A 26,184-nucleotide genomic window follows, 5' to 3' on the forward strand; every position below is an offset into this window, starting at 1 on the left:
ACGGCAGGGAGATCCAACCAGTCCATTCTAAAGGAGATCAGCCCTGGGATTTCTTTGGAAGGAATGATGCTGAAGCTGAAACTCCAGTACTTTGGCCACCTCATGCGAAGAGTTGACTCATTGGAAAAGACTCTGATGCTGGGAGGTATTGGGGGCAGGAGGAGAAGGGGACAACAGAGGATGAGATGGCTGGATGGCATCACTGACTTGATGGACATGCTGCTAAGTCACTTAAGTCGTGTCCGACTCTGTGCGACCCCATAGATGGAAGCCCACCAGGCTCTACCGTCCCTGGGATTCTCCAGGCAAGAACACTGGAGTGGGTTGCCATTTCCTTCTCCAGTGCATGAAGGTGAAAAGTGAAAGTGAAGTCACTCAGTTGTGTCCGACTCATCGTGACCCCATGGACTGAAGCCTCCCAGGCTCCTCCGTCCATGGGATTTTCCAGGCAAGAGTACTGGAGTGGGTTGCTATTGCCTTCTCCAGATCCTACTATATATCACAATTTAAAAATAAATTAAAAAAAAAGGATGGAGGGATGTGACCCCTGCTCTCTAGAAGGTCATGCTCCAGGAGGCTGTCAGGCCAACTATGACTAACAATATAATCAGGGTAGTAGAGAGGTCAGAAAAGCCTGATAACTTCCTCATTTTAAAAAACACGGAAGGGACTTGAGTCTGGACACGATGGACATGAGTCTGGGTGAACTCTGGGAGTTGGTGATGGACAGGGAGGCCTGGCGTGCTGTGATTTATGGGGTCGCAAAGAGTCAGACACGACTGAGCGACTGATCTGATCTGATCTGATCTGATATTAATTATAATGTGTCTTGATGTAGGCCTCTTTGGGTTAATTGGAGGTTGCATGTGTCCTTCCTCAGGTTAAGAAAGTTTTCAGCTATTATTTTTTCAAGTAAGTTTTCTGTCCCTTTCTTTCTCTTCTCCTCTGACCCCTATAATGAGAATACTAATGCAGTTGATGTTGTCCAAGAGGTCTGTTAAACTATACTCATTTTTAAAAATTCTTTTTTTCCCCTTTTTTTCTGTTTAGGTTGGATTATTTCTGCTACACTGTCTTCCAGTCTGCTGATCATTTTCTCTGTATCATCTAACCTATGTGTACTTATATATTCTTTCTAGTGTACTTTTAATTCTAAGTATTGTATTCTTTAGCTCATTTTGATTCTTCTTTATATTTTCTAACTCTGTTGATATTCTCACCATGTTCAATCATTTTCTTCCAAATTTGGTGAACTTCTTTATGATCATTACCTTGAACTCTTTATTGGGTAGATTGCTTATCTCCACTTCATTTAGTTCTACTTTTGAGGTTGTGTCGTGTTCCTTTGTTTTCAATATATCCCTCTATCATCATTTTGTCTAAGTCTCTGATTCTATGTGTTAGGTAGATTAGTTACATTTCCCAGTCTTGGAGATGTGGCCTTATGTAGGAGGTATCTTATGGGACCCAGCAGTATGTTCCCCTCTGGTCATCAGAGCTGTATGCTGTAGTGGTGCCCCTAGTGTTGGCTATGTGTACCCATCTATAGCAAGGTCAACTACTTTGAGTGCACCGGTAGGTTAAGCTGGCCACCAGCGATTTGGCTACGAGGCCATGCCATACATGGTAGCTACGGACCTGCTGGAACATGGAGTGGGCTTGTTGTGTGGTTGGCTGCATGGCTTCAAGTGGTATAAAGCTGGGTGATGACCTGCTGGTGGGCAGAACAGGCCCAAATACAACTGCTGTATCACTCAATGTGGGGCTTGGAGCCGGTGCTGGTCTTCTTGCAGGTAGAATTAGGTTCCCAGTGCTTTAGGCTTGAAGGAAGATTCTCAAATAGAACTTGCCAGTATAGGTGTCATCATAGTAGAACAAGATCCCCAAAGTGGTTACCAATGTTGTCTCTGTCCCAAAGGGGTCCAAGTTGCCTCCTGCCTTTCTGGGAAGCTTGCCAGAATCAGCAAGAGTCTTAACAGGATCCTTTCAAACCCTGGCTCTGGGCTCGGACTTGTAGTATGTGAAATTTTGTGTACCCCTTAACTGCAAAGTGTTTGTTTCCTGTAGCCCTCTGGCTTTTCAGAACATAAGCTCCACTGGTTTTCAAATTCTGATGTTCTGGGGACTTGTCTTCCTTGTACAGATTTCCCAAACTGGGGAGCCTGAGATGGGACTTGAACTCCTCTCTCCTTGGGAAAGACTGTCATAGTTGTGATATCCCTCGCATTTAAGGGTTCCCAGCCCAGGACTGTGGATCTTGACCTACTCCATCTCTGCCTCTTCTATCATTCCAGTTATGGTTTCTTCTTTACATCTTTAGATGTAGAAACTATTTTCTGCTAGTCTTCAGGGCATCCTCATAGATTGTTGCTCTGTAAGTAGTTGTAATTTTAGTGTGTCCATGGGAGGACACAGTAAATTGTTCAACTAAAGATGTTGAACTCACTAGTTCAACATTTTTCTACTCTGCCATTTTGGCCCCCTCCTGAAATTCTCGAATGTATAGCAATTCTCCACCACAAGGCCTATTGCTAACAGAAGACCAGCAGAAATATGCATTCATGGATGGGGAAAAACAATAATTAAGGTAATGAGCCCTGAAGTCAGACATATCTAGGAGCTCTAGTAGCATAATTGGTTGCCATATGGTACTTATAATAAGTCAGACAGATCTGAGTTTGTGACTCCAGTTTGCCATTTACTAACTTTGTGTCTTTAGGAAAATTTACTACCCTCTCTAAGCCTCAGTTGCCTTATTTGTAAAATGGGGATATGTCAAAATTAATCTCAGGTGATTAATGTGAAAATTATGTATGCAAAATGTGCTTAATGCAAAGTCTGGCAAATGGAAAGTTCACAATGTGCATTAGCTATCATTCCCATTTGTATTAGTAAGGTCATAGGGTGATGAAATTTAGGTTTAATTTATGAATTATTTAATAAATACTTATTACAGCATGCTGCTGCTGCTAAGTCGCTTCAGTCGTGTCCAACTCTGTGTGACCCCATAGACAGCAGCCCACCAAGCTCCCCTGTCCCTGGGATTCTCCAGGCAAGAACACTGGAGTGGGTTGCCATTCCCTTCTCCAATGCATGAAAGTGGAAAGTGAAAGTGAAGTCGCTTAGTCGTGTCCGATTCTTAGCGACCTCATAGACTGCAGCCTTCCAGGCTCCTCCATCCATGGGATTTTCCAGGCAGGAGTACTGGAGTGGGGTGCCACTGCCTTCTCCTATTATAGCATAGTATACATATAAAGAAGTGCAAGGAATTGTTTTATTTCTCAAAAAACTTAAAATCCTATTTGAGACAAAATGGTCACCTCTTATGTTGCTGGGTGTAGGGCTTGCAGATTTTGTGTTATTGGATAGCAATTTAAAAAGACACCGTATTCAAGGCTGTAGTTCTTGTATTTTGTCATTGGAACAAAATACAACAAAGTAGTATTTCCCAGTTATTGACTAATTTTAGCCAAAGACTTATGAATACTGTTATGATGAAAGATATGTTTAAAAATTATATTATGAAAAATGTATGGCTAACCATGGGCTTCCTGGGTAGCTCAGCTGGTAAAGAATCCACCTGCAATGCAGGAGACCCCAGTTTGATTGACGGTTGGGAAGTTCCCCAGGAGAAGGGATAGGCTACCCACTCCAGTATTCTTGGGCTTCCCTGATGGCTCAGAGGTAAAGAATCCACCTGCAATGTGGGAGACCTTAGTTCGATCCTGGGTTGGGAAGATCTTCTGGAGGAGGGCATGGCAATCGGGCCTTGACTGGAGAATCCCCATGGACAGAGGAGCAGGAGCCCCACAGGCTACAGTCCATGGGGTTGCAAAGAGCCGAACATAACTGAGCAACTAAGCACATGGCTAACTATATTTTAATTACATTAACAAAATTACTAAACCATGGTGAGAAGTGCTCTAGTTTAAAAAGTACATGCAATTGGATTTCATTTCAAAGATTGCTATTTATGTAATAATAATAGTCCTTAAAGTTCAAGCCTTAGAAAAATTAAGCTCAGTTATAAAAGTATTTCTTAACTGGATCATTTTGGGACTTCAGGTCCTTGATTCACATGTAGTTTTGCATTGGGGTTCTCAGTGTGTGTGACTATCAGGCACCTGACAAAGATGGATTAGGTCCAGATCCAACCAGACGCTTAGTGGCAGATGGCTCCCCGTGCACTTACTCCAAACTTGGAATGTGTAAGAAGCTAAATGCTCAGAGGCTGAAACCTAATCCATTACGAGCATATGTGTACTGAGTTTGGGGGGATCTGGCCACCAAGAGCAGTGTTGTGTACCTAATCCTGAAGGAGGATATGTGGACTAGCATGACCTCAAAGTATCAAAATCTATCTGTCCTAGGCCTCTATTTGGTTTCCGAAGAGAATGGAACCTTATTCTTGGGGGCTCTGAGGACACAGTCCAATTTATTTCCATTCAGTTCATTTATTTGCCAAATGCCTTACTAACAGGTTTTAATCAGTTTCTTCCAAACCCGAAGGGGGTGGGGGCAGATTCTCCTATTTATTCTGGTTGGAGAAACTCTCCCTAAGAACCTTAATGTCAGAGAGAAAATCACTGTTTTCCAGAACAAAGAAATTCTAGTTGACCATTTTGACCAGCCTTGCACTCAGTAGTATGCACAGATTCTCAAACATTTCTCCTGTGAGATGTATCTCAGAAATGTGCTCACTGACCCTGAATCTAGCTAGCATCTCCTCTAGTTGCCCTCCAAGATTCAATTCAACCAGTCTCCCCGATTCAGAGAGCCTTGTCTCAGGGGTTTCCTTTAGTGAGAAGTTCCCTTATCTCTGAGATTCTAGTAAAAAAGACCCTGAGGAGGCTAGAAAAGGATCTTTTAGCCAAGACAATCAACATATATTCAGAGTGTTTATTATATAAATGTTCTATGTCTTAAAAATTTGACTATTTGCTCATAGGATTTATAGTCTAGTGGAGAAGGCTAGGTCCTTTCCTTAAGTATAGATTATGGATAGAAGAAGTTATTTCCTTCTGGCCTACTTTCTCAGTAGTGGCCCTATCAACATTTTGGACCCTGCAATTTTTGCTGTGTGGAGTTGTACTTTGCTTTATCTGATGTTTACCAGCATTTCTGTTTACTACTTACTAGATGGCAGTACCAACAAATGGATTCCAGACGTTACCAAATGTCTCTTGGGGTCCAAGTCATCTCCAGATGAGAATCGCTTCTATAAGTCCATGCATCCTACTCTTTGGGCACCTCTAAAGTCACATAGGAAGGAGTAGTTTCTCAGTTTTCATTCAAGGATCAGGGTCCACTTATCTCATAAGCCATGATTAGAATAGTTTGAATATGTCATCGTGGCTCTAGAACAGCTTTCCCCAAGCAGATGTCCCATAAACTTTCTCTAGAATGTTAACTGGTGCATGGTTAACAGCAATGACTCCCAATGTCAAATACGCCTGACATGTGCGTGGTCAGTCACTTCAGTCATGTCTGACTCTTTGCAACCCCATGGACCGTAGCCCACCACATTCCTCTGTCCATGGGATTTTCCTTGCAAGAATACTGGAGTGGGTTGCCATGCTTTCATCCAGGGGATCTTCCTGACTCAGGAATCGAACTCACGTCTCCTGTGTCTCCTGCAGTGCAGGTGGATTCTTTACCACTGAGCCACTGGGGAAACCCCATGCCTGACACATGTTGGATTAAACAAAGTTAATCAGATTTGTTTACTGCAGGGCTTTTCATCACCTTTTAAATGCTCATATCAATTAGAACTCTCTGCAAGAGGATATAGTACTCAGCATTTCCAAACTTATTTCAACAAGCATTCCTTTTTCATAACATGCTAATTGATGGCCTTGAGAATACAGTTCTGAAGGATACTTTTTGGAAAATGGTACCCAAGGATATTCAACATTAGCTCCAGCTTTCACTGGAGCTTTTTTGGCCAAAGAAGAAGTTCCTTCTAAGTCATTTAAAGGCAACTTAGCAGCAGGTGGAAGCCATGGGAGGTAGAGCAGCAAAGGGGTATAGCTTTGGGGTCAGTCTGTCTCTTTTCAGATCACAGCTTTACCACATACCAGTTCTGTGTTCTTGGGCAGGTTTGAAGTATCTGTGCCTCAGTTTTTATCTGAAGTTATAAATAGTGCTACTCCAGTAGTCTTTAGTTAGGGCTTAAATGAGGATTAAATCAGTAAATATATAGCATTTAGAAGATCACTTAACATATAATAAGTGCCCCATTAAGGGGCTTCCCAGCTAACTCAAATGGTAAAGAATCTGCCTACAATGCAGGAAACCTGTGTTTGATTCCTGGGCTGGGAAGATCCTCTGTAGAAGGAAATGGCAACCCACTCCAATATTCTTGTCTGGAGAAACCCATAGACAGAGGAGCCTGGCAGGTTACAGTCCATGAGGTAGCAAAGAGTTGGACACAACTGAGCGACTAATACACATCACAAAATCTAGCTACTGTCTTTATTTATTATTAGACCTATAGTGAGTCCAGAACTCAGATGAGTTCTGTGAGGCTGTCTTGATTATGGACAGAACTGCTCTAACCCACTGAAAGTCTGTTTACCCAAGGCTTTGCAACATGGGGCAATTTCCCACGTGCATGAAAGAACTAAAAAACAATCTTGGCTGAAAGTACTTAACTACTATTTCAGATACAGAAAGATCCAAAACAGACTGGTTGAGGAGTGATTTTCCTTTCGTTCCTCATTCTGATATGTTCAGAGCATTGGTTTTAAACATTAACTTTAATTCTCTGCAATTGGCCTTTTGCTATGAAAGGATAAGGCTACAACTGAGATGGGCTTTGATTTTCAGAAATCTAGCCCCCAAATCCTTATAGAATCACAGAAGGTGATGAGGTGTTGAATGAAAAAAGAGGGTGAAAATAACTGGTGACATAGGGAGCTACTTTCAAGCTCTAGTTTTCTCTAATAGAGGAAGCCTTAGGTGAAGAGGTGGCAATTACCTATTTAACTCCCTGAGTTTGAAGTACTCTGTTATAACTAGGGCCATTGAACCACCAACTGTACATTTAAGCCTCATGCAGATTTTAAGGGGCTTTTCTACTGGCTTAGATGGTAAAGAATCTGTCTGAAATCAGGAGATCCGGGTTTGATCCCTGGGTCAGGAAGATCCCCTGAAGAAGGGAATGGCTACCCACTCCAGTATTCATGATTGGATAATTCCATGGACAGAGGAGCCTGTCAGAACCTAGACAGTGTATTAAAAAAGTAGAGACATCACTTTGCCAACAAAGGCTCATACAGTCAAAGTTACAATTTTTTTATCCAGTCATGATTGGATATGAGAGTTGGATCATAAATACTGAGTGCCAAAGAATCGATGCTTTTGAATTGTGGTGTTGGAGAAGACTCTTGAGAGTTCTTTGGACTGCAAGGAGATCAAGCCAGTCAATCCTAAAGAAAATCAACCCTAAATATTCATTGGAAGGACTGATGCTGATGCTGAAGCTCCAATACTTTGGCCACCTGATGTGAAGAACCAATTCATTGGAAAAGATCCTGATGCTGGGAAAGATTGAAGGCAAAAGAAGAAAAGAGCGGCAGAGGATGAGATGGTTAGATAGCATCACTGACTCAATGGACGTGAATCTGAGCAAACTGCAGGAAATAGTGAAGGACAGGGAAGCCTAGTGTGCTGCATCCCATGGGGTCACAAAGAGCCGAACACGACTGAGTGAATGAACAACAACAGATTTTAGGATCACTTGTGTCCTTAGAAGTTCTTGTATTTAGGAATCTTAGACCAGTAGATTGATGGCTCTCTATCTCTCTGGAGGTCCTGTCCTTCTCCTCTGTTAATAGTATCTGAATTTTGTTGTGTATATTTGTGATCTGGTCCCTCCTTTACATCGAGTTTTCCAGTAACTTATCCTATTTCTTCTTCCCACCAAAACCACATCCCTGTCATTAGTTCCTTTAGGAGCTACACATTTCCTCTGGGGCAAGGGTCCTGCTTTCTCTACTGTAAAGTCTCCTTGAACTAGTTCATGAGTTCTGAAAGGGTCGGATATTCTGATAAGCTTATTAAAGCCAAGGCATTTCTATCTAACTTATCTTGTTCAGGTATGCTTAGATATTTAAAATACTCAAGACCTCAATTGAGGTACCAGGGACAGCCTGATGCAAGAGGTGCATTTGGGCATTTTGGTTCCATGGTTTTTCTTCATGTTCCATGTGTTTGGTCATCCCTGGCCAACACATGGAGCCTGTCAATTGTTGTAACTCATGGAGTTCTTCTTCTGTACTTTTGTCCAGTAATTGTCTCTACCTTATATCTGGAATGAACTTCATTAACACTCCCCTCCTTTATTCCTTTCTATTTTCACTTTATCCTGGAAACAAGGTAGCAGAATATAATACAGAAAACCATTAATTCATACCTAATCTACTCTGAAAAATAGTTCGGAGTATCTCATTTTGTGGCTAAAGAACTAAGATTCAGAGAGAAATGAGTTGTCTCACACAGCTAAATAGACCTCTTTCTTTTCTGGGCCATAAAAAAAATAGCTGGTACATGGTGAGGGTAGCTCTTGCTTGTTATGCTTATTATCTTGAGTTTCAGGATCTGATCATGTGCTCAGTCACTCAGTCGTGTCTGACTCTGTAGTCCGCCAGGTTCCTCTATCCGTGGGATTCTTCAGGCAAGAATACTGGAGTGGGTTGTCATTTCCTTCTCAATCTGATCATAATAGAACACTATTTACAGGCAAATGACAGAATCAGTTTGCATGTGATCAGAACTAGATGTAAACTTTCCATGCTCGGAGGAGCGAGGGGCAGCTGGCATTACAAAATCTACTCAGGATTTAAATTCATTCTCAAAGTGCTTTCTTAACACATAGCAAAGTTAAAGGATTCCTGTTTCTTGTTTCTTTCTTATTGTTCACATGAGTATAAAGAGGCTCTAAAGGAGGGAAACAGTAGAGAGGAGAAGATTCAATAATTTCTGGAGAATTGTCACCTCACAGTCCCTTCACAGGGAGATGAGATTTTTTTTTTTTTGCCTCTTTGCTTAGATGTTCTGAGATCAGTTATGATAATAAGGAGCAGCTCCTAGAGATTCAGCAGTTACGTTACATAAAGGCAAAATTTAAGGTGCAGTATGATTTCAGGAATTGGAGAAGCTATAGATAGTGGATCTGTAGGAGAATTTGGATATAATTTCACTGCCCTTGCTCTATAGGAAACCAGGTCCTTGAGTTATTTTTGTTGGCTTCACTGCCCGCAATTGTCAGAGGGTATGTAGAGTTTTTTGAACTGTTATTCCCAGGGGGTTGTGTGTGTGTGTGTGTGTGTGTGTGTGTGCACATGTGTATACTTGAGCAAGTGCATGTATGTGCGTGAGTGAGGACCTAGGTGGTGGGAGGGGGGAGGGGAAAGAGAGGGATGCTGTTGCAGTAGCAGTAGCTGGGAGTTTGGCGCTCTACCAAGTACTGGAGGACCCCAGGATGCACTGTGGAAGTCAAACATGCTAGAGTCAGAATTTTCAGCGTTGTGACAAGACAATACTAATACTTATACTAAATGTATAAGAAGAACTATGTCTAGTGGATAGATTTCTATTTACTAAGGTAATATTTCAACAGTTTCATCTTGACCATGGTTGATATATGCACATGCACATTTCAGGAACGCTAATAGAAGAAAAGCTGCTACTTTTAAAAAATTCATTAAGAAACAGAAAAGATAATCCAGAAGCAATCAGAATGCTTCATATTTCATCTTAAATAACTCCTTGTGGGTGTTGAATGCTTCTCTGCAGTACCTTTGATACTACCAGAAGTGATTTGTAACAAAGTGTCGGAGAGAAGGTATCCATCTTGAGTTAATCCAAGCTCTGCAGGATGGCACATACTCCAGGAATAATGTCGGTTTCCTAGTTAGGCAGTAGCTGCCGTCTCTCTTACCACCTGAATGATTGTGCTGACAGATCTCTGTAGTATGAATCTAATCTTAAAGGCATAATGAGCAAAAGCAATGCCAGAGCTCTTATCTGTGTTCTTTTTTTTTAAGACTCTTATTTAGTTGTTTCGAAATAAGGAGTTAGAAAGATGGAAGATAGACATCCCTTTTCTGTGTCTGCATCTAGACTGCTTAATGTGGAAAGCATGTTCATTTACTTGCATTTAGAGCTCATTTAGAGCACTTTAATGAAGGAAGGCAAAATTAGAAAGGGAAGAAATTAAAATGCAGTCATTTAGGTCCAATTGCTTATTAAGACATTCAGGGGTTCTGAACTTTTTTTTTTTTTTGACTAGTTTCTGAAAACATAGTAAACCTTCAATAAGAAAAAGGCATTTGATCAACAGAACGTTATCTCTAAGGGTTTCAATCTGTTATTCCAACAACAAAATAAGAAAAAAAAAAAAAGAAAGACACAAAAAAGGGAATAAAAAAAACAAATGCCAGAACTCCAGACACTAACAATCAGGTTAAAAGCTTCAGAAATTTTTCAGATTGGAGAAGGAAATGGCAACCCACTCCAGTATTCTTTCCTGGAGAATTTCATGGACAGGGGAGGCCAGAGGGCTCCAGTCCATGGGATCACAAAGAATCAGACACGACTGAATGACTAACTTAACACACACACATTCTTAATAAGCAGAGAAGACAGGGCTGTAGTCAATGAAAGGTGGATATTTGTGTGAAGAGTTTCATCTGGTGAAGTAAGCTTGAAAGTTCACTAGCTCAGATCTACACAGGATGATTTTACAGGCTAGAACAGTCTTAGGATATGATGGTGCTGTACTTGAAATCTGCTAGAATCTTAGGACCAGTTATAAAAACCAGGAGCAAATTTAAATAATAGTAACAATGGCTGTCATGTGCTGAGCATTAAATTAGGTAATCTAGGCAGATAAGTGATTTAATCATCCATCATAACTGTCTTGCAAGGAAAACTCCTCCTATTCCTACATGACTGATGGTGAAACTAAGGTGAAGAAAGTTAGGCAACTTGTCCCAAATGCTATAGGAACCAATCCCTCAGCTGTTTGACTCCAAAGTCCATGACTCTTGAGGTATAGACAGTGATTTGTGTGTACTTTCTTTTTTTCTGGGCATCAAGAAAACTGCATTTCTCAGGCTTTTTGCTATGAGACTATGTTCTGGCCAGTGCATTGGGAGTAGTGGTCATTTGTGTGACTTCTGCCTGAATCAGTTAAGGATTTTTGTTCCTTGAACAGACATATGGATCAATGGAACAGAATAGAGAGCCCAGAAATAAACTCTCATGCCTATGGACAATTAATCTTCATCAATGGAGGCAAGTACATATAATGGGGAAACGACAGTCTCTTCAGTGAGTGGTGTTGGAAAGTTGCACAGCCATGTGTAAGTCAATGAAATTAGAACATGCTCTCATACAGTACACAAAAATAAGCTCAAAATGCCTCATGACTTAAGTATAAGACATGGCACCATAAACTCCTAGAAAAGAACATAGGCAAAACAGTTTCTGACATAAAATCATAATAATGCTTTCTTTGATCATTCTCCCAAGGCAATAGAGACAAAAGCAAAAATAAACAAATGGGACCTTATCAAACTTACAAAATCTTGCACAGCAGAGGAATCCATAAACATAATGAAAAGACAACCTACAGACTGGAAGAAAATATTTGTAAATGATGCAACTGACAATTTGGAAATTTTAATTTCCAAAATATAGAAGCAGCCCATACAACTCAATACATAAAACAAACAACCAAATCAAGAAATGGGAAGAAGGCCTAAATAGACATTTCTCCAAAGAAGACATACAGATGGCCAATATGGAAAGATGCTCATCAGTGGTAATTGTTAGAGAAATGCAAATCAAAACTACAATGAGGTACCCCCTTACACCAATCAGAATGACCATCATTAAAAAAGTTGACAAATAATGTTGGAGAGGGTGTGGAGAAAATAGGGAACCCTCTTACACTGTTAGTGGACATGTAAAATTAGTGCAGCCACTATGGAAAACAGTATGGAGGTTCCTCAAAAAACTTAAAATAGAGCTGTCATATGATCCAGCAATCCCAATCCTGGGTACATACCCAGAAGAAACTCTAAATTGCAAAGATACATGCATCGCTATATTCACAATAGTACTATTTACAACAGCCAAAACATGGAAACAACCTAAATGTCCCCTGACAGATGAATGAATAAACAGGATGTAGTATATGTATTGGAGAAGGCAATGGCGGACACTCCAGTACTCTTGCCTGGAAAATCCCACGGACGGAGGAGCCTGGTAGGCTGCAGTCCATGGGGTCGCTAAGAGTCGCACATGACTGAGCGACTTCCCTTTCACTTTTCACTTTCATGCATTGGAGAAGGAAATGGCAACTCACTCCAGTGTTCTTGCCTGGAGAATCCCAGGGACAGTGAAGCCTGGTGGGCTGCCATCTATGGGGTCGCACAGAGTCGGACACGACTGAAGTGACTTAGCAGCAGCAGTAGCAGCAGTATATGTATACAATGGAATGTTACTCAGCCATAGAAAAGAATGAAATAATACCATTTACAGCAACATGGAAGGACCTAGAGATTGGCATACTGAGTGAAGTTAAGTCAGAATGAGAAAGACAAATACTGTATGGTATAACTTACATGTGGAATCTAAAATGTGACACATATATGAAACGGAAACAGACTCATAGACACAGAGAACAGACTTATGGTTGCCAAGGGGGAGGGGTGTGGGGAAGGGAAGGATTGGGAGTTTGGGATTAGCAGATGCAAACTAGAATGTACAAGATGGATAAGCAACAAGGTACATCACAGGGAACTATATTCAATAGCCTATGATAAACCATATTGGAAAAGTATATGAAAAGAATATATATGTGTATTACTGAATCACTTTGCTGTACAGAAGAAATTAGCACAACTTTGTAAATCAACTATACTTCAATAAAACTTTTTTTAAAAGGATAATCTTTGTTCCTTATCCTGTTTCTTTCTTCCCCTTCCATTGTGAGTGAAAAGTTCATGTGTTTTGAAAATATCAGTGTCTCAAGATAGAAGAATTCTGAGTTGCAATTTATGACAGTCACTAAGGTGAGCCTTCCAACACACAAGTGTGTGATGTAGACAACAAATAAATCTCTGTTCTGTTAAGCTACCCATGTTTTAGGGTGTATTGTTATCACAGCGTAGGCTATCTTGTCCTGAATATAATTTCAGGACAATATATTTCACCATCTATGTGATATCTGATATTATATTTCACCATCTATATAATATCTGATATTATATTTCACCAATATAATATTTTTCATCATCTATGTGATATCTGACCTCCTTTAAATTTTAGCTGTTAGCACAGTATACTCCATGTCTTATACCTACATATGAAGAGTTAATAGATGACAAAAGAAATCAAATTTTACAAAATATTGTTTCTAAAACCCGTCACCTAGCATAAAAATAGCATCAAGAACGGCAGTTTTGCCTGAAGATAATGTCTTTGGGATTATAATTGAATTTGGTGGTACAGGGGCCTCCTCATTTAATTTACAAAGGATTCATGGTTCAAGATGCCTTTTGTCTCCATATGGTCCATGATCTCTTGTCAATTTCATTCTAATCAGCATATCTATGAAGAAGACCCAAACTGTGAATTAAACTAGTCTCTTCCACTTCAAATAACTTCAAAGGGAAGTCTGAAGTATTATATTCCTTTACTCATTTGATTCCTCAACACCTTTGATTTCAGAAGATGGCCTTAGTAGGAGAAATTTGTGGTACTTTTGTTCCATTAATAAGCACATTTAAGAGGTTGGCCAACTGCTGTATTCTGAGTGGAGTAGGTCTAATTTATTTTCATTTTACAGGTGAGGCATATGAAATCAACTCTAGTTTCTGGAGGAGAGCTTTACTAAACCTCGGTAACTGACACTTTGCCCTTGTTAGATATACAGAAGACTGTAATAGGGAACTCTTCAAAATTTTCCTGATAAAGAATAACATTTGATTTCCTTGTAATTTGATGACTATCCTCCTGATTATAAAATGCTGATTGTGCAAATGACTGACTCAGGGGAACAATTTCTCCCCAGGGAAACATCATAAACGGTATACGTGACAGTGGTAGCTGACTTGGAGATGGCCAGATAAAACATTAAGTTCAACTGAAAATATCCAGATTTCTTAGGGAAAATCTACATTAAAGGCTTTTATTCTCAGCACTTTCTTTTATTAATTCCATCTGTCTTTTAATCAACTCTAGAGCAGGAACACATAGAACTGGACTTCTGGTTTAACATAATCTCTATTCAAGGTTTCTCTCTAACATATAGTCATTTATATATTTTAAATACATCCTCCCTCAGCACATGTATCTCCAGTGAAAGTAAACTTTGATCATATCTTCCTCAAACACTGGTAGAAGTTGAATGAAAATATATGATTTATACATTCAGAAAAAGGGGAAACTAGTATTTTGAGAGTAATCCAACAATTATTGGTTCGATTTTTCACTTTTCCTTCTAAAGGGTAGCTGCCATCAGAAAACTCAGCATTTCTGATTCTGTTAATAGATTAGTATTGATGATGCCAAAGCCTTTGACTGCGTGGATCACAATAAACTGTGGAAAATTCTGAAAGAGATGGAAATACCAGACCACCTGATCTGCCTCTTGAGAAATTTGTATGCAGGTCAGGAAGCAACAGTTAGAACTGGACATGAAACAACAGACTGGTTCCAAGGAGAAAAGGAGTTCGTCAAGGCTGTTTATTGTCACCCTGTTTATTTAACTTATATGCAGAGTACATCATGAGAAACGCTGGACTGGAAGAAACACAAATTGGAATCAAGATTGCCAGGAGAAATATCAATAACCTCAGATATGCAGATGACACCACCCTTATGGCAGAAAGTGAAGAGGAACTCAAAAGCCTCTTGATGAAAGTGAAAATGGAGAGTGAAAAAGTTGGCTTAAAGCTCAACATTCAGAAAACGAAGATCATGGCATCCGGTCCCACCACTTCATGGGTAATAGATGGGGAAACAGTGGAAACGGTGTCAGACTTCATTTTTCTGGGCTCCAAAATCACTGCAGATGGTGAGTGCAGCCATGAAATTAAAAGACACTTACTCCTTGGAAGGAAAGTTATGACCAACCTAGATAGCATATTGAAAAGCAGAGACATTACTTTGCCAACAAAGGTTCGTCTAGTCAAGGCTATGGTTTTTCCCATGGTCATGTATGGATGTGAGAGTTGGACTGTGAAGAAGGCTGAGCGCCGAAGAATTGATGCTTTTGAACTGTGGTGTTGGAGAAGACTCTTGAGAGTCCCTTGGACTGCAAGGAGATCCAACCAGTCCATTCTGAAGGAGATCAGCCCTGGGATTTCTTTGGAAGGACTGATGCTAAAGCTGAAACTCCAGTCCTTTGGCCACCTCATGTGAAGAGTTGACTCATTGGAAAAGACTCTGATGCTGGGAGGGATTGGGGGCAAGAGGAGAAGGGGATGACAGAGGATGAGATGGCTGGATGGCATCACTGACTCGATGGACGTGAGTCTGAGTGAACTCCGGGAGTTGGTGATGGACAGGGAGGCCTGGCGTGCTGTGATTCATGGGGTTGCAAAGAGTCGGACACAACTGAGCAACTGATCTGATCTGATGTCACTTTCCCCTTCTTTTAGGGCTTCCCAGGTGGCGCTCGTGGTAAAGAACCTGACTGCCAATGTAGAAGACTTGAGAGACGTGGGTTCCATCCGTGGGTTGGGAAGATCCCCTGGAGAAGGAAATGGTAACCTGCTCCAGTATTCTCGCCTGGGAAATCCCATGGACAGAGGAGCCTGGCGGGCAACAGTCCGTGGGGTCACATAGTCAGACACGACTGAGCGCACACACAAATTCCCCTTCTTTTAGAGCTGATAGATAACTTAGTACTGAAATGTCGATACCAGCCCAACACCATTATCCAAACCCCTGCTTAAAATTTTTCTCATTTAATAAATACCAATCCTGACGATATTGTTGTAGAAACTGATCCTGGGTAAGGGTTCAGGGCATGATGCAACTGTTAAAAGATGAAAATCTAAAGATGCTTCTCACTTTTTGTGTAACAGAAAAGACTTTTCTGATTTTGATAGAAAGTAAAAGTTGTGCCACATTAACAGTATAGACAGGGCAAGGCATGGTATTAACTATCCCATCTGGTGTTTCTTAAATAGAACAAACTATTCTTGGAGCTCTATAAAGTGCTTGCTTCATCTCACAAGAGTTGGAGAAGACTGGGCTGCTCAGTGAACTCAATAGGTGGAAGATGTGACTTGTAAATCTAAATGAGAAAGAAACAGAAACATACAGCATATGGAGAAAAAATGTCTAGCAAATGACTCTGTGTCTATGAAAGCTCAGCAAATAGTTTTTTTTTAATAAACACAATTGTGTTCCCAATCCATAAACCTTATTTTTAATAAAAGTCATCTATTTATTTCTTTAGTAATCCTCTTGAGATTACAATTGCAGTTTATCATTTGCAATTATGAAACTCCCCAGTCCACAGGTATTTAGCACAGGATTTGGGGAGGTGAATAAAACTGTAATTTCAAAGCTGCTATCTCTGCATGTGCCTCATAAAATTTTTGGCAGCTATTGCTGGAGTAAAGCTGTCCTTCCATCCTTTTGCCTTGGCTCTGAAAACTAGTGCATTACAGTGGACTCTGTGTAATTGGATATTCTATGAAGTTATCTCAGGTTATTTCTCATTTTTCTGTCTTACAACTGCTTGTTTCAAGATAAATATAAACATTATTAGATTGCACATATGTTTCTGATCAGGAAGTCCTTGACTATTTTCTTGGGATCATCATGTTCTAATGCAGTTAAAATGATGAGCTTGAGAAACTACTCCTGGATTGTGACTTGACCTGATGAGTCACATTGATAATCAGGTCTAAGAACATTAGAGTTCAAATGCAATTTGCTCAGTGTCTTATATCTCTATGTATTTGCAGGAAGAGCTCTTTCACTAAAACACCAAAACCTTTTACATACCTACAAATATATTCAACAAAAAATGTTCAAGGTACCTACTTTCCAAAGAATATAAACTTGTACTGAAAGATACAGAAAATACTGAAAACAAGAAGTATAACATGGGCCTGATACAGATGGGCTTCCCTGGTGGCTCAGACAGTAAAGAATCTGCCTACAATGCAGGAGACATGGGTTCAATCCCTGGATTGGGAAGATACCCTGGAGAAGGAAAGGGCAACATACTCCAGTAGTTTTGCCTGAAGAATTCCATGGATAGAGTACCCTGGTGGACCACAGTCCATGGGGTCACAAAGAGTCAGACATTTCACTCACTTCACTGATACAGATTATTCAATGTTGTAAAAACATCAAATACTTTGATGTTTACCACTCTTGCAACCCCATGAACTATAGCCTGTCAGGCTCCTCTGTCCATGCGGTTTCCCAGGCAGGAAAACTGGAGTGGGTTGCCATTTCCTTCTCCAGGGGATCTTCTTGACTCAGAGATTGAACCCATGTCTCCTGCATTACAGGCAGTCTCCTGCATTGCAGGCAGATTATTTACTGACTGAGCCATCAGGGAAGCCATATTCAATATTGTAAAAACATCAAATAATTTTTGAGTGAATTTATAAATTCAATATATTTCCTTCTCCAGGGATCTTAACGACCCAGGGATCGAACCCTGATCTCCCGCGTTGTAGGCAGATGCTTTACCGTCTGAGCCACCAGGGAAGTCTGTATCCAATATTGTAAAAACATCAAATAGTTTTTGAGTGAATTTATAAATTTAATGTAATAATTATAATAAACATCCCAATGGGACTCCTTATGTACCCTGGTTCTAAAATTTATCTGGAAAAGAAAGTTCATAAGATGGAAAATGTCAGAAAAGAAAAATCAAAGAGAAAAATGCTCATTAATCATCTATTTATGTGATTGCTGATACTAGCAATACTTTTCTGAATAGTTCAGCTTTATTTTAATAGCAATTCACAACTCTTTTTAAAAGTTAGTCCACACAGTACTTTTTCCTAGCTCAGTGTATTAGTGTCATCTTTCATGGTTTTTTTCCTGGTTGAATTAATTCTATGTAAGTCAAAGACTCTTGAGAGTCCCTTGGACTGCAAGGAGATCCAGCTAGTCCATTCTAAAGGAGATTAGCCCTGGGTGTTCTTTGGAAGGAATGATGCTAAAGCTGAAACTCCAGTACTTGGCCACATTATGGGAAGAGTTGACTCATTGGAAAAAACTCTGATGCTGGGAGGGATTGGGGGCAGGAGGAGAAGGGGACGACAGAGGATGAGATGGCTGGATGGCATCACTGACTAGATGGACATGAGTCTGAGTGGACTCCGGGAGTTGGTGATGGACAGGGAGGCCTGGCGTGCTGTGATTCATGGGGTCGCAAAGAGTCGGACATGACTAAGCGACTGAACTGAACTGAACTGAAGTCAAACTACCCTTAAAGTTTTATTCATAGGATTTTATGAGAACAGGGGTCTGGTATGTTTGCTACAAAATAATGGTTATTGGATTTTATTATTTTTTAAATTATTTTACTATAAAAACTTTTAAAGTTGTGAAGTGGCATCAGTTAAGTTTCAATAATAAAATAATGAAATTGAAGTTAAAATTATTTTTCTGGTTTTAAGTCATCTCTGAGTGAGTCTATGAATAGAGTCTATTGACCATAATAAATATGACCAATAAAATATTTATTATAGCTAAAAATAGTGAAGCAGTGGAAAAATGATCATCCATAAATAGTCAAGCAAACTATAAAAAATTAGTCTTTTCCTAGCTGCTTAACTCTGTGTCAATAACATCTTACAAAAAGATTCAAGCTGAGAAACAGATTCAAATCTGTTGTCTAATTCACACCTAATGGAGTGCTGGGGAATGAAAATGAATCCATAAACTTCTTTGCTGTTTCCAGGACTTATAACTTGACAGAAGGTGTCTTGAAGAAAGCTCATCGTTTAAGAACATGATATATTTATGAAAATACTTTGTTGTATGAAATTTTATTTCATCCTAGGCCGCTTCAGTGAGCCGTCCAAAAACAGGCCAATATGGTATTTGGAATAATGGATGTTTTACTAAAGATTCTATGTCAGAATCAAATTAAATCCCATGGAGACAGCCTGATAGTCCTGTATATTAACTGAGTTCCTTGTGATCACTGTGTTTACATTAAGAAATGGTCTTGGGTTGTGAAAAGAACATACCATCTTGTGAAGCTCAGCTTTATAAGTAAAATACACCTACTGAAGTAGGATATATAACTGGGGTTTGACACGATTTATAGGTAAGAGAGACTGCCAGGATATAATTTTATTCATTCATTTATTCAAAACTATTTACTAAGCACCTGTTAAGAGACAGACATCTTCAATGTATGGATACAGTGATGAGTGATGTGCAAGATCAGCATGGTCACTGATTCAAAGGAGCTTATAATCTCATTAACTGATCGGGTAAAACATGCTTCGTTTCCTGTGAAAATTCCTTGTAAAGTTGAAATAAAGTAACAGCTATAAAGTATGTAACACACTGTATTTGCTCAGTAAACATTAGTCTTCCCTTTTGTTTTCTATCTTCATGTACAGAATACTTCATTATGCTCAGCTGCCAAGAAAATTTAGCATTCAAGCAAACTGTTTTTGATTACCAGTTGAATCCAAGTCAGGAACCTATGAGTGATGCAAGGAAAAGGTGACAACACAGATTTATTCTTTTACCTTGTGTGTAAACAAGAGAGGGAGGCAGATATCCATAGCAGAAAAGTCACTACAAAGGTAGACATTCTAGATATGTCCCAGAGTAATTCTGAGAGGATGGAAAAGAGCAATTAAGACTGTTTCCCGACCTTATCAACTAAATATAAATGACGCAGATCCTCTGGCTAATATCAGAGTGGTGTCCTCTGAGGTCGGAAGTGCTGATGAGAATGAATGGAACCAACTATCAAGTTAGCGGGTTATTTAGATTTACCCTCAGGGTCCTCTATTCTTTCAGAGAAGGCATTATTACTTCCTGGAGAAATGGAAAATGAGGGATTATACTCAGAGAATGACTGAAAGCTCTTTAAGCCAGAGGCAGCGTTTGTGTAGGATGGGGTGACTAGACTAGCAGGTAGACTAGTGATATTCTGGATTTAAAAACCATAAAATCCTTCAGACAACAGTAGACAAATGACACCTATCTTAGACTTATTCTAAAAAATAGTACACAAAACTCCAGAAAGTTCTGCTACACTGGCTTTTTGACCCGGTTCACTTCCGCCACTCTGTATATCATCTTTGCAGTGCTTGGCAGCTCTGGACCTAGGGCTGTGTCACCTTTCCCTTGACTTGCTCTTGCACTGCATAGTAAAGGAACCCATCTGCTGAATGATGTTAATGTCTTCATTCATTCTTTCAACAACATTGAATTAACTGAGTATTTATCATGTCAGACACTCTTTACTGAGTATTTCTTGTGTGTCAGACACTCTTCTAGACACTTAGAATACATCAGTGAAGAAAACAGATGAAACTCTTGCCCTTGTGAAAATTACATTATAAAATATGTGAGAGGGGATGGGGGAATTGGGGTATATTGGGCTATATAAACATAACAGCCAAACTATATAGTATTTGAGAAGCTGGTAAGTATTAAGTAAGAACAGATTAAGATGAGGGCTCGGGAGTGCTAACAGAGGGGATGGTGATGCTAAGGTGGCATTTGAGCCAGATTTAAAGGAGAAAGCGTAGCCAAGAGGATACTTCAAAAGGAAATTCCAAGCAGAGAAAGCATGTGGAGATGCTAAGACAAGAGTGTGTCTGACGTGTGAGAAGATAAGCAAGAAGGGAAGTTTAATGGGAACAGAGCAAGAGGGAAGGATTAACAAGAAATGAGGGGAGAGAGGGACTTTGTTCAGTTCAGATTTTGTCGAGTTTTGTAGGTCTTAGTAAGACTTTTCAGTTCCTGTACTTGCCGTGGCTATGGATGGTGACAGTATGCAACCAGTCATCAGTTGAACTTGTTTCAATGCCTAATAAGGGTCAGTTAACAGTTTTCGACTTTCTAAGAAGATGGAAAGAGTTGTAGTAGGAAAGACGATTTGTGTTTTCCATAAGTTGATGACTGGCCTGAAGAATGCTGAGGTTGATTATTAGTGTTTGATTATTGGTTTGTGGTTGGTTGTGCCATCTGAATATATGAATGTACCCTTTTTCTGTAGGCATGAACCTTTTGCATGAGGTGAAGGGAGATGATGCAGAAGTTCCCAGACCAGGAGCTCCACAAGAGACTCTGTCAATCAGAATATCCTACATTCACAGTGCAGACTAATGCAAATCACCTTTTAGCTATTTAAATACATCAAAAAGTCATCACTTAGTCAAGTGTTATTCTTTAAATTATTTTACTATGAATAGTTTTAATTTTAGCTGTTAGTTTTAAAATTTTCCATCCATTTTTATAATGTTATATCTATTTTTTAATTAATTTATTTTTTTGAAGGATAATTGCTTTACAGAATTTTGCTGTTTTTCTGTCAAGCCTTTTTATGTTATATTTTAATCTATTTTATTATTAAAAAAATCACAACTACCCAGGAAGATAGATCCAAGAAAATATTGCCAAGACCAGTGTCAAAGAGCTTACTGCCTAGGTTTTTTTCTAGGATTATTATTGTTATATAAGTCTTTAATCCATTTTGAGTTTATTTTAATAAATGGTATAAGAAAGTAGACTAGCTTGATCCTTTATCATATAGCTTCAGTCTTCCCAGCACCATTTATTGAAAAGGCTGTCTTTTTCCTATTGTATATTCTTGTCTCCTTTGTCATAGATTAGTTGACTATAAGCGTAGGTTTGTTTCTCAGCTCTGTATTCTATTTCATTGACAAAGCACAAGCTGAAATCAAGATTGATGGGAGAAATATCAATAACCTCAGATATGCAGATGACATCACCCTTATGTCGGAAAGTAAAGAGGAACCAAAGAGCCTCTTGATGAAGATGAAAAAGGAGAGTGAAAAAGCTGATTTAAAACTTAACATTCAAAAAACTAAGATCAAGTCATCAGGCCCCATCACTTCATGGAAAATAGATGGGGAACAATGGAAACAGTGACAGACTTTATTTTCTTGGGCTCCAATATCACTGCTGATGGTGACTACAGCCACAAAATTAAAAGAAGACACTTGTTCCTTGGAAGAAAAGTTATGACCAACCTAGACAGCATATTTAAAAGCAGAGACATTACTTTACCGATGAAGGTCTGTCTAGCCAAAGCTATGACTTTTCCAGTAGTCACATATGGATGTGAGAGTTGGACCATAAAGAAAGCTGAGCACCAAAGAATTGATGCATTTGAACTGTGATGTTGGAGAAGATTCTTGAGAGTCCCCTGGACTGCAAGGAGATCCAACCAATCAATCCTAAAGGAAATCAGTGCTGAATATTCATTGGAAGGACTGATGCTGAAACTGAAGCTCCAATACTTTGGCCACCTGATGCAAAGAACTGACTTATTTAAAAAGACCCTGATGCTGGGAAAGATTGAAGGCAAGAAGAGAAGGGGACTAAAGAAGATGAGATGGTTGAAAGGCATCACTGACTCGATGGATGTGAATTTGAGCAAGCTTCGGGAGTTGGTGATGGACAGGGAAGCCTGGCATGCTGCATTCCATGGGGTCAAAAAGAGTCAGACATGACTGAGCGACTGAGCTGAACTGAACCATAGTTCTTTTTTTTTTTCATATACCCATACTTTTTAGTGAAATATAGTTGACATACAATATTATGTTATTTTCAGGTATACTATATAGTGAATTGACCTTTATATCTTATTAATATGAAACAGTCACCATAAAAGTCTAGTAATTATCTGTCCCCATACAAAGTTATTACAATATTATTGGCCATATTCCTTATGCTATATTTTACATCGTTGCATGTATTCTAAGTCACTTCAGTCATGTCTGACTCTTTGTGACCCTATGGACTTTGGCCTGCCAGGCTCCTCTGTCCTGGGATTCTCCAGGAAAGGGTACTGGAGAGGGTTGCTATGCCCTCCTCATTTTACATCTTAGTGGCTTATGTATTTTATAACTGGAGGTTTGTACCTCTTAATCTACGTCATCTTCATCTTAATCTGGTTTGGTTACTACAGCTTTGTAGTATGATTTGAAATCAGGGAGCATGTACCTCCAGCTTTGTTCTTTTTCAAGACTGTTTTGGCTATTCAGGGTTTTTTTTTATTTCCATACAAATTTTAGAATTATTGAACTTCCCTGGTGGCTCAGAGGTTAAAGTGTCTGCCTGCAATGCTGGAGACCTGGGTTCGATCCCTGGGTCGGGAAGATCCCCTGGAGAAGGAAATGGTGACCCACTCCAGTATTCTTGCCTGGAGAATCCCATGGACTGAGGAGCCTGGTGGGCTACAGTCCACAGGGTCGCAAAGAGTCAGACACGACTGAGCGACTTCACTTTCACTTTAGAAATATTTGTTCTAATTCTGTGAATAATGCCCCTGACATTTTGATAGGGATTACATTGTAGTTGTAGATTGCCTTGTGCAGGATGGTCATTTTAACAATATTAATTCTTCCAATCTACAAGTACAGTATATCTTTTCATTTAATTATGCTGTCTACAGTTTCTTTTATCAGTCTAGAAATGGCAACGCACTCCAGTGTTCTTGCCTGGAGAATCCCAGGGACGGGGGAGCCTGGTGGGCTGCCGTCTATGGGGTCGCACAGAGTCAGACACGACTGAGGCGACTTAGTAGCAGCAGCAGCAGCAAAAAAGCTTCTGCACAGCATAAGAAAACATCAATAAAACAAAAAGACAACCTACCAAATAGAAGAAAATATTCACAAATCAAATATCTGGTGAAGATCTTATATCCAAAAGATTTACTATAAAAACTCATACAGTTTAACAGGAAAAAAACAAAACAAAACAAAACAAACAAACAAAAAAAACCCTAACCCTGTTTGATTAAAAAATGGGCAAAAGAACAGACAATTTTCCAAAGAAAACATACAGATGGTTGACAAGTACATGAAAAAAAATGTTCAAAACCATTAATATCATGAAAATGCAAATCAAACCACAGTGAGATATCACCTTATACCTGTTAGAACGCTTTTATCAAAAAAGACAGTCAAGTGTTGGTAAAGATGTGGAGAAAAGGGAACCCTTGTGCACTATTGATGGGAAAGTAAATCATGCAGACCCTGTAGAAAACAGTATGAATTTTCCTCAAAAATTAAAAATAGAACTAATATATAATGCAGCAATTACATTTCTGGATTTTATCTGGGAGAAAAGAAAATGCCAATTTTAAAATATTATGCACCCCAAAGTTTACTACAGCATTATTTTATAATAACCAAGATATGGAATCAATTAAGAGTTCACTGATAGATGAATGGATAAATGGATAACACGATGGGCTGTTACTCAGCCATAAAAAAGACATCCTACCATTTGTAACAACATGGACCCAGAGTGTATTATGCTAAATTAAATAAGTCAGGCAGAGAAAGACAAAGATTCACTTATGTGTGGAATCTAAAAAAATAAGCAAAGCAATGAACAAGCAAAACAGGAACAGACTCATAGATACAGAGAACAAACTGGTTGCCAGAGGGGGAAAAGGTCAAGATATGGGGAAAATAGGTGAAGGGAATTGATAAACAGGCTTCCAGTTATAAAATAAATCAGTTACCAGGGTATAATGTAGAGCATAATTAATGCAGTCAATAATACTGTAATGACTTTGTATGACAGACAGTATCTAGACATTATGGTGATCATTTCATAGTGTATAAAAATATCAAATCACTATGTTTTATACCTGAAACTAGTTATACTACTTCAATAAAAAGATAAAAAATTATAACTACATTTTAATATTTTTAAATGAGGATAGGGAAGCACTAGGACAAAGGAGGAGGTTCTGAGAAGCTTATCTTAAATCCTGAAAACGTGGGAGATTCCCTCCTTCACCTTCTAACTCCGTAGGGATTTTCCAATGATGTCAAAACGTATTTCTCATTCCAGCATCACATGAGGAAAAGCAACTTCAAGAAGTCTGGCCTTTAGGTAGTGTCACAGGTTCACTAAAACATAGTAAAGGCAGAACAGTTGAACATTTGGAAGAATCTGCAAACATATATTTCTTCATCCTTCTATTAACACATGCTACTTAGAAGGCCATAGATATCTTGATATGTATTCCAGTAACAGTGTTCAGACACCAATGCTTATACTAACATTCAATTCAGAGGACATCAACTCTGCTGAGACAAAAAGTGGATTGGTCCTCCCCACAGATTCAAATTCTTCCTAAGGGTGTCGGGTAATTTAGAAGATGCTGCTGCTGCTAAGTTGCTTCAGTCGTGTCCTACTCTGTGCGACCCCATAGACGGCAGCCCACCAGGCTTCCCGTCCCTGGGATTCTCCAGGCAAGAACACTGGAGTGGGTTGCCATTTCCTTCTCCAATGCATGAAAGTGAAAAGTGAAAGTGAAGTCGCTCAGTCGTGTCCGACCCTCAGCAACCCCATGGACTGTAGCCCACCAGGCTCCTCCGTCCACGGGATTTTCCAAGCAAGAGTACTGGAGTGGGGTACCATTGCCTTCTCCATTTAGAAGATGAGGTAGTGCTTATGTATCTTTGGTGACTTAGAGTACACCAAGGTGTCATGTTATCAACCCTCGTGAGTACAAATTGGGCCAGTGAATCAGCTGCAGTTCAGAGAAGCTGGAGCATACAGCACTGAGTAGAATAAAAATCGTGGCATTTGAAAAGGGAATGAGACTAGAAAAAAGGGCCTTCGTAAAGCAGGGAAACATTAAAAACATTTTATCTAAACCATAAATATTTCCTGCCAATTATTATCTTATCCATCTCATCCTCCACTCATACTGCCATACAGGGATATTGTTCCCTACCTGGTAGATAATTGTGTTTTTCATTTCTTGGAAATTTGATGGTCTTCGTAGGAAATCAAGTCCTGCTTTTCTGAATCAAGGACCACAGAGTTGAACAGAAAGGAATGTCTCTTCTCAAGTTAACCACCAGGGGGCAGTCTGAATCTGATTTAAGAGTAAGCGGGAAGACCAAACTGAGGTGGGTTAGAGAATTTGCGTTGCGTGGTTTG

This window comes from Bison bison, unplaced genomic scaffold, assembly GCF_000754665.1.
Source record: "Bison bison bison isolate TAMUID 2011002044 unplaced genomic scaffold, Bison_UMD1.0 scf7180017864139, whole genome shotgun sequence".
In the NCBI taxonomy this organism is placed as follows: Eukaryota; Metazoa; Chordata; class Mammalia; order Artiodactyla; family Bovidae; genus Bison; species Bison bison.